This window comes from Magnolia sinica, chromosome 11, assembly GCF_029962835.1.
Source record: "Magnolia sinica isolate HGM2019 chromosome 11, MsV1, whole genome shotgun sequence".
Classification (NCBI taxonomy): domain Eukaryota; kingdom Viridiplantae; phylum Streptophyta; class Magnoliopsida; order Magnoliales; family Magnoliaceae; genus Magnolia; species Magnolia sinica.
In genome coordinates, this window is record NC_080583.1 from 30,574,522 (window position 1) to 30,585,046 (window position 10,525).

A 10,525-nucleotide genomic window follows, 5' to 3' on the forward strand; every position below is an offset into this window, starting at 1 on the left:
CTAGATATCCCGAGAGTTAGAGAGAGGTTTTGGTGAAACCAACCGGGGGGAATGGAGCAACCGGCTTCTCTAGAAGTTCCGGTTCCACTTTTTGTGGGGCATCCGGGATCCATCATTGTTGTCCTCTTGGTTCTTGAGGCTTTTCGGGCCTAACCAAGAGTTTTATCAATGATCTTCCCACTCCTAAGAGTGGTGATGGATTTAGCATGCCCCATCTGATTTGAAGAGCTGGGATCATTATTCTCGTACTGCGGTTTAGGATTGGGGAGAGGTTGTGCAGGAAGCATCCCCTTTTCTATAACCGTCATACGAGAATCTATCTTTTGCATAAATTCTGTGATTCCTCGCATTGCCTGAGCCAGCTCTTGTATGGGATTTTGAACCGGTTCCTCTTGAGGTTTCACTTGATTTGGATTTTGATTGAAGAAACCTGGAGGAGTCGCCGTTTGTCCATTTCTCCAACTGAAGTTTGGATGATTTTTCCAGCTAGGATTGTATGTGTTGGAGTTAGGTCCAGTAAAAGGTCTTTTATAATTATTTACGGCATTGGCTTGTTCATTCAACACTCCTCGAAAGGCAGGTATTGTAGGATTGTAATCACAGATGCCGCAAACAATTTCATTGACCTTATCCTTCTTTTCTTCCATGGCCTCAACTTTCCTTATGAGCGTAGTCACTTTACACTTGAGATCATCCTCTTCTTTCAAGAGATATAATCCACCTTTTTCCTTTAATTGAGTCGGCCTAGACGTGGTGTTCGCCATTGGGTAATAGTCCCATGATTGTGTTTTTTCAGCGAGACTATCGAGGTAATCCCATACCTCGTCAACATCTTTGTTAATGAATTCTCCATTACACATTGTCTCGACCATTTGGCGCATGGAAGATGTCAGTCCATCATAGAAAAAATTTGTAATGCGCCACGTTTCAAATCCGTATTGTGGGCATGAACTGACCAAATCTTTAAACCTTTCCCAACATTGGAAGAATGTTTCATCTTCCTTTTGGGCAAAGTTCATGATCGCTTTTCTGAGGGTAATCGTTTTATGATGTGGGAAGAATTTTTTTATGAATTCCCCTCATGTCGTCCATGTGCCAATGGATCTAGGACGCATGAATGTAACCACGTCTTAGCTTTTCTTTTAAGGAAAAAGGAAAGAGTTTCACTAATTGTATCCTCGGATACATTAGGAAAACATAATGTAGCTATAATTTCATCGAACTCTTTCAAATGAAAATATGGACTCTCTGATTCAAGTCCATGGAATTTGGGAAGGAGTTGGATAACTCCCGGCTTGATGTCCATTTGTCCCGTGTTTTTAGGAAAAATCATGCATGAGGGCATACTCACTCCCGCCGATTGCAGATAATCTCGTAAAGTACGAGGCGGGGGTGCCTGTTGCACCTCATTCTCATCATGGTTATCCTCCACCCTGGGTGGAAGTAGAGGAGGTTGGTCTTCAGCCATAACCTCAGTTAACTCAGGGGATTTCGAGCGGTGTCTAATCCTGCGATGGATAGTCAACCCCTCAACCAATCCTCCTTCAAGAGACGCCGAGTGTTGTCACGGGCCCACTTGGGCAGAAAAATCAAATTCGAAACTTAATCCTAGGAAAGAAAATCTAGAACGAAAGAGAGGGAGAATTGGAAAGGGATTACCAAATTGAAGCTCCTAAGTTAAGGACCTGCAAAATAAAACAAAAATAAGTTAGATTCAATAAAGGAGAGAAACGATACTTTAAAAGAAAAATAACAGTAAAGTAATTTCTAAAAGAAAGTATTCTTTAAAGAAAAACGGAAATTTCTAAAGTAAACTAGGAAAGCCTAAACTAAAAAGTAAATTACTACAAGAAAATTGAAAAATAGAGAGTAGGGAAGGAGTGTACCAAAATAGAGATTTCTATCTTAAAGGCCTACAAAATAGGAAGGTTAGTTTCTAAACAAAAATCCTAAAAATAAATTAAGAAACAGAATTAGATTCAAAAAGTGTTAGAATTAGAAAGTTAATAGAACCAAAATAGAAAGTCAATTTCTAAATAACCTAAATTCTAAAAATAACCTATTTCCTACAGAACAGAGGATACTAGAATTAGAAAGTTTCTAAGATCTAAACCCTAATTCTATAAAAAGAAAAAGTAGAGAATTTAGGAAAGAATTACCAATTTAGAGATTTTATGTCAGGATCCTACAAAACAGGAAACAAGTTAGTTCTAAAAATCAAATAGAAAAAATCTAAAACTAAAGTTAATAAAATCCTAATCTTATCCTAATTCTAAAACTAATTAATTTAAAAAACCGTCAGTCCCCGGCAACGGCGCAAAAACTTGTTCACTCCCCAAGTATAGGGTTGTGATGTAGTAATAAACTCGGTAAGACCGAGGTCAAATCCACATACCTGTACGTTATCCGAAACCAAGAAGAACTAGAACTAGGCTAAGATGTGATCTAGAAATTAAGGAATAATTATGGAAAAATTATCTACGACTTTTAGGAATTCAGAGAAAAGAAAACTAGGGATTCAGAGGATCCACTTGTAGAGATCAGGGAGATCGTATGCCAGGATCACAAATTATGGAAATTTACTGTACTGCCATTGATATAGGTTTCAAGAGATGAAGAATGGATGAATTAGAATGGATTCCATCACCAAACCATGCCCATGAGACAAAGCAAACAACAGAATTAATCTAAATACCAATCAATCAACATGATTATGAAGGTTAGGAAGGGTACTGTCATCCTACCATGCCCATGGGACAATGATGAACAACAGGGGTTCCCGACTTCATAAACATAAAAAAGGAAAGGAATATTCAAAGCCATTGCACGCCCATTGTAATTTCAGTCACAACAGACCATTAAAGACTATCAAAACTATTCCTTGAAAAATCAACTTAAACTCAGTTCAGAAATTTTAATTAAGTGCATATAATTAGACTCTCCCATCTCGCTACAGGCTTCACCTCTTAGCCCTAGCTAAGAGGTTTAGCCTAGTATGATCATGTTAGAACCTCTTAAACAAAGTAAATAAACAGAAAAAAATAGAAAAGAACAAGAAGGAAGGAGAAGAACAGATCCAGCCTTCCCACTCAGCAGCAGCCGTAGCTCCCTGTCTCTTTTCTTTCTTCTTTCAATCCTCCCTTCGTCCTCGTTTCTTCCTTTCTTCCTCGACGTGCAGCAGCGACTGAAACCGCCAGCCTTCTCTTCAACGTGCACCCGCCATATTTTCTTCGCTCCAATTTCCCTTCTTCTGCCTTTTCTTCCCCCTTTTCTCCCCCCCGGGACCTCCTTTTAAAGATGAACAGTCTCCTCCGAGAGCTGCTGTCGAGTCCCGAACGGAATAGGTTGCGGAACCCGTTTTTACGCAGCCAGCTTGCATACGAACGCAAAACAGTTTGCGTTTGTATGAATTTTGAGATAGAGGAACGTCCCAAACTCCGTTTTTTTCTTCTTGGTTGGGGTAAAGACCCACTTATAAGAATTTTGGACGGTCTGGATCACTGATCCGACCCTGATACAGAGCCCGGATTTTAGACGCTGGACTCTCGGTGGGACCCACTTACCTTGTCGCTTGAGAAATCCAAACCGTCCACCAGATTCCCTTAACAATTTCAGTCGAGTATGGGTTTGTTTGGATCAGTTTTGGTGCGGCCCAGAGAATCTTTCTTGCTACCGTTCGTTCTATGTTTGAACGGCTGGAATCCTATCATTACTGTTTCTTCGCATTTTGCCACCTAGGCCTTAGTGGCATAGGCCATACGAATCTCATGGACGGTCCGGATCATCTCACTGCATCACGGTGGTGGGCCACAAAATTCACCCGCAGCCTCTGCTTCTGCCGCAGGAATGAAGTCGAGTTGGAGAGGGAGAGCTCGGTCAATGGACCGTTTGACCGGGCTTTGTGTTGTTGTGCACGGCCAGTGCACATGTACACCATGCACACTCATCTCATATGGGGTCCACGTATGAATGTTCTCGAGGAATCTGCACCGTCCGTCTGGTTCTTCATATGTTTTAAGGCGTTGAGACCGAAGATGAGGTGTATCCAGCGATCAGGTGGGCCCCAGATCAGTAATTTGTGGGCTGATCTGTCCGTTGGGCCACTTTCACAGTGATCCAGGAATTTTACGTGTACGGTTCATTTATGGTCCTCAGACTACGTATGGAGTTTTGAACTGATCAGATGGTGGGAACCCTATGATCTTGCATTCTGGACACTTTTCAGGCCCCTTGAGCTTCAATTTCTCGCTTTTCTTGGATCCCTGGCGTGTAATTTCATCAATCTTGGTCCCCTGGAGTCCGTTCCTTGCCTTGGTGCTCTCGGAGCGTCAAATCCATGCTTTTACTACCCTTTTTCAGTCCATGCTCGTGAATACGCCCTGCATCACAAATATGATTAAATCAGGCCATTAAGCGGCATCATGCTTGTAAATCCAGGCAGTAACTGGGTCTGATATGCAATATTTGACCCTCAACATTACACTCATTCGATTAGTTGGCTATTAGATTGGTTTATGCATACACACAAGTTCACTTGTACAAAAAATGATGGCCCTGATTATAATGAAGTGTAATTGCAAGAATAACTTATAATGATGAGATTAATCAAATTCTATAATCAGGCCATCCTAAAGTTGATCTAAATTGTCAGATATGTTCAAAACATGCTAATTAGGACAACACAAAATTCAGCCCAAATCTGACTTAAACCTAATCATATCCATCTAAAACACTTTAAATAGGCATGATTAGTTTGTCTAGATCTAAACATATTTTGGAAAATTCTAATTAGTCCAGATTGAAGAGTGAATGATTTCAAATGTTTAGATTAAATTTCACTCAAATGTAACCATTGGATTGCAAGATATGACCCATTATATAGTTGAACAATTTTGTTTGCTTGATATCTTTCTCATCAAAAATCTAATTGGGGTGAGTGACCAGTCTAATCAAAGTGCTTGATAAGTAGAATAGAATGACTAGATCGGATTTCCAAATTTGGCCAAATTCTTAGGTCAAAATTGCACTGTAACTTGCTAAACTATGAAAACCCAAGAAATGCATGTGAGGTCATTGGACCCCAAACTCTAATCCAGCCGTCGAGATTTCGTGGTTTTAAAGTTTGGTGTTGTATTCTAAAATGATATTAAAGAACATATGGGCAGGATAGATATAAATAAAATACATCAACTTGGGCTTACATTGTTAGGTTAAGGGATGCAAATTGGCTAGTGACCTTGGTCGATGTTCTATGGGCCCCACCATCAACTAGTTGGCTGCTTTCCTAACTTACTGGCTCAGCCTAGTAGTGCTCCTTGGCTCAAAATGGGCTGATGCCATCAGACCCACCCTGTTCGTGGTTGTTGGGGGTAGAAAGTATTCCTTGCCTCTTTTAGTTCTTTGTTCTATCTACCGAGCTTCCTGCAATATTACCACCCATTGTAAGAGCCCTGCAGTAGGAGCATGTTCAGCCTATGTACCCTGGCATTATTTTGCAGGATTGCTAAGTGTATACTTTTCATGGACTTACGATGAACCTAAAAAGGTGTACGTGAACCCGGATCGCCTCCCCCTCTATCACTATCAGCAGCGGAAGATGATTAAGAAACTTATGACTGGGTAGTGGACAAGATCGAGAGGACGGAGTCCATTACTTTCTTTCAGTTTCTGCTTTCCGATATCCCCGAAGATAGAGATGCAGTGGACAATAACTCACTTTTTTCAAGTGAATGCATTTTCTTTATTTGCATTAGGTCCAATAACCTCCCTTGGAGAGAGGGTAGCGAATTTTGGCACGGACCATACTACCCTAGTAGATTCGTGTGCCAGTTTGGCTATGATCAAACAATTCCGAAGGACCGCAGCGTCGTCATTAGAATTCTGAGGAGTTATAGCGACGGGCATATAGTTGGGCATTGATACGAAAACAACTTCTAATTGTGCGCATGGGGTCTCACGTCGTGCTGTCATGCTATCATTACTCGGTCCAAGCTTCTCACTATTGATGAGATGGTGGGTCCATTAATTTTTCTTGGTACACCATTGTCACTTGGTGAATTATATAGTTTGGATTACTCCATTGAAGTTGAGGAATTATAGACTCGAGCAGGGGATTGGCTATATAGTGGAGCCCAAAAGCCTATGATACTTTATTATCAGCATTATTTTTAGCCGATTTAGTATTTTGATTATAACTTTTTTACTTACACTTCGGATTGACGCAAAACGACTACCTCCGTGCTCATGGTAATGAGGCGGATGACATGGTGGGGGTCTCAGATACAATTGCCTTCGGTCATCTATATGCCTATTTCTAGGGTTCAGTGCTAAGTGCAAAAGGGTTCAATGTAATGTCCATCAATGGTGTAGGTGTAGCTTGGGACACGTGTGTGCTTCTACTGTGTTACAAAGGATTAGGGTCTTAAAGGGTGAGCCTTTGGAGAGATCAGATCAGTTGATCATGTCCCACCTCGAATCCGATACCTAAAATCTCTCGACCCATATCCTACACTGGGGGTGTAACTCAACAGTTATAAGTTCAAAATCCAAATTCCAAACACACACCACTACATAGTATCCATATGATAATATATTTTGATTTTTTTTAACTAAATATGTAAACATTAACTTAAAAAATAAATATCCACTTCTTACCATACTAAATCATCATTATCATTAACCAAAGTTATATATAAACTTACTGGTCAAAGTCCATAATGATTAAATCCAAAATTTCAAAGGAAATTAAATGTATAAAGCGATGACATCTTGTAATCCTCTCGTCATGCACTCTGGTGAAGTCTTGTTCCTAAAATTCAATGTCTATGACAAGGGTAAACTTAAAGGTCCAATGAGCATATCTCAACACAAATTTTGAAATAAAACATGTCCAACCCAACTAAACCACATTTAACAAAAACTATTAGGGCCTGTTTGGGAGTGTGGATTTGAAACCCTCTGGATTCGGAACCCCCATTTTTAGTTTGACACCTTGGATTTGGAACCCCCTGGATTGTAAAATTTGTGTTTGGGAGTGGATTGAAAATCCCTCAAATTTTGTGGTATATTTGCATAAATATTCAAGGAGACCGAGTAAATTATTTAAAATACCCTAAGTAATTAAAATATACTATAACATAAATATTTATGATAACAAGCCCATCAAAATATACACATCGGAAAAAAAAAAGTAATTCCAAACTTTAGGTGGGCCAAAAAAGTGGGTCCACTAAATTTCACCTCGGGGTTTCCTTTTAAACCTGAGTAAACTCCGTTTAGGCCCACCGTCAACGCGTGTGGTTTATCCACGCTGTTCATCCATTTTTCCATATAATTTTAGGAGCTAAGCCTAAAATTGAAGCATATACAAAGCTCAAGTGGAACATACCAAAGGAAACAGTGGAAATATTAATTTCTACCGTTGAAACCTTTACAAGGGCTCCAGTGATGTTTGTTTGTCATCCAACTTGTTCTTAAGATCACACGGACATGAATGAAGTGAAAACACAATTATCAACGTGATTTAAAACTTCTGTGGCCCCCAGTAACTTTTCAACAGTAGACGTTCAATAAACACTTTTTTCAATGATGTGGTCTACTTGGTTTTTTGATATGCTTTATTTTTAAGCTAACCCACTAAAAGTATCTGATAAAATAGATGGATGGAGTGGATAATGTGCATGAATGATGGTGGCCCCACATTATATTTTAAAAAATGCACAACAGCGCCGCATGAATGACGCTAAAATGTGGTGGCTTTCCAGGGACGTTGCCACCTTCCTTCATTTTTATTGCAAAAAACAAAGCTCATTGGCTTGCTTAATGATAGTTGGAAATCCACTCCGACCATAATATGAGTTATCCTATTTTAGGCTTAGGACCTAAATTTCAGGGCCATTGGTAGTTCAAGTTGATCACACAGTTAAAAACAGTGTGTAAAAGCAATTATAATCATTGAATTTGTTTTCATTCCTATGGCACACTTGAATGAAATTTACCCTTAAATTTTTTTCTCAAATCTTAAATTTTAATGGGCTATATAATGGCTAGATTACACCGTCCATATGACCATCATGGTGGGACATATGAATAAAGTGTTCTCGTCTCTCCATTCACTGTTTTTTGGTGTGGCCCATATTAAGCCTAAATTAGTATAATATTTTGGCCATACAGATAAATTTTGACAAGTCATCACATGGTCGGAACAGATTTTGCATAACCATTATAGTGGGCACCCAAATAATAAATTGCAATTCATTTAAAGAAAACATTAAAATATAAACCAACCTTCTATACCAGCGTTGGCATAACAACCTTCCGACAGACCTTCTGCAATTTAGCGGCAGTCTAGCAGCAACTTTCTTCTATGGTACCGAAGAGTTGTGGTAACTGGAGAGAGTTTTTTTTTTAAAAGAATATGAATGAGAGAGACTTTGCTTGGTTGTATGCAAATATAGGTTTTTAAAGAAAATTTCCAAACAGTCGGATTTTCGACCGTTGAATTGCTTTAAAAAGGCAATCCAAGGTTGGACCTTTGATTGCAAACCCCTTGGATTGTCAACCCCCAATTACTTTATGGAGCTAAACATCCAGGGGATTGTCAATTCCCTCTAATCCACGATGCCAAACGACCCCTTAGAAACTATCATGCATAGCTTAAAAATCTAAAGCTAATAAAATTTAATGTCCTTTTAAATAGGTCAAAATCATGAATAAATAATTTCAAACTATATATAGAATGTTGTCGCAATTATCAATAGTGTTTAACCGCACCCGACACCTATTAGTGGAACCCTTTTACAATCATAACATGCTCACCTATCCAATCTTGATAAGAGGTTACCAATTTGTACACCTTAGGTTAGTAAAACTTCTATTTTTCTAGCCTTTTCTTTCGACCATGATGGAGGTTCCATGTAAGACCCGTATCTTAGTCCATACTGTTCCGTCAACTCCCGAGATCCTTCCCGTCGAATTCTGGCAACCTGCGACCTATGATCGACGTTTGTGCACGACCCTAAGTCGTATCCTATAGATTTAAGTCGGCTTAATCCGAGACTTATACCATTACAACCGCACCGTCGCCGAGATTCTAATGTTGCGTCTTGCATACTGATCCGATACCCTAGCAGGGAGATGTGGGACGGCGTTCAGTTTAAAGAAAACGACACGCGTTTGCAATCCCAAGAGAATCTCTACTACATGTCCCATCAATCAATCAATGCTTTCTTTCTCCTCAAGTCAAGCAACCTCAAAGTCAACTCTTTCTCACCCTCTCTCTTACACACCCATGCTAGTCAAGTACACCATCACCTCACCCATCACTCACCTCACATCCATCACTCCTTACAACCCTCTCTCTCTCTCTCTTTCTCTCCACACTTTCCAAGCAACCAAAGGAGAAAAAGAGTGAACGTCCAAGATCTTCCTTAGGTGAGAAAAAGGTGCATGTGTGTGGCCCACTTTCCCACCCCAAATCCTTCATTCTAGCCATTCAAACCTCATCACTGTAACACCTGGTCCATTCGGTACTGTTTTTCATGCTTATGATGATTGAAGCCCTTAGTTAGACATGGATTGATCATTCATAGTACACACCCAACTGACCGGAACCCCAAGACCTTGAAACCTATCTCATATCGACCGCCCCATCGCCGCGATCGTGGAGGTACCACCCGTGCGTCAGTATGATACTCTGTTAGTGAGATACGCCGTGAAGAATAATAAGTGTATCATGTGCGCATGGCACCATGTATTTTATTCCACACATGTGCACAACACATGTCAAGCACACATGTACATGCCACACATGGGTGAGAGAATCTCTACCCATGTGTGTGATGTCACATACCCATACATCTTCTCTCTCATGTGCATAAAAGTCAACCTTTCTCCATGCCATACACTATGCATGACATCACCACACCATGCCATCCCATGCTCCTTTAATCCACCATTAATTGCAAAGCATGAATTAAGTACCATAATCCTAGCCTAAACTAATATTAATCACATTAGCTTAACTTAACCAAAATTTTATCCATTTTTTTATAAATACCCCTCCATCCCTTAGCATTTCACCATTTTTCCATGAGAGAGAGAGAGAGGAGTGATCTTGGTGGGCCATCAACTCCATCAATCCCATACCTTTCATCCATCTCAACCATCAATTCCATCCCTTCCATACATCTCAACCATCCATCTAATTCATCAAGGTGAGTACACCCACCCAACTCATTCTTATTTTATTTTTGTTGTGTTTATGTATGGTGGAAATGATGTTAATGATGATGTGATTAATGGTGTGGATGGTGAAGATAGTATGATTGATGGTGAAGATAATTGCAATAATGATGATGATGCTATTAATGGTGTGGATGCATAGGAGAAAACATATAAAAATCAATTTATTATAGAGTTCATGTGGGACCCATTGATAATAGGACCCACCAAAATGTTTGTATGGCATCCAAGTCATCCAACCATTGGCCCATTGGGCTGGCCAAACTCACACACACCTACACGT

The 10,525-nt window shown here is 39.8% G+C and overlaps 1 non-coding gene across 1 annotated transcript; it reads left to right on the top strand.

The window, feature by feature from the left end:
• Nucleotides 1–930: 930 nt before the first annotated feature.
• On the top strand, nucleotides 931–1,037 carry LOC131219681 (small nucleolar RNA R71). Its single transcript, XR_009158327.1, has one exon. It is a non-coding gene; the product is annotated as a small nucleolar RNA R71 (small nucleolar RNA).
• Nucleotides 1,038–10,525: the final 9,488 nt, after the last annotated feature.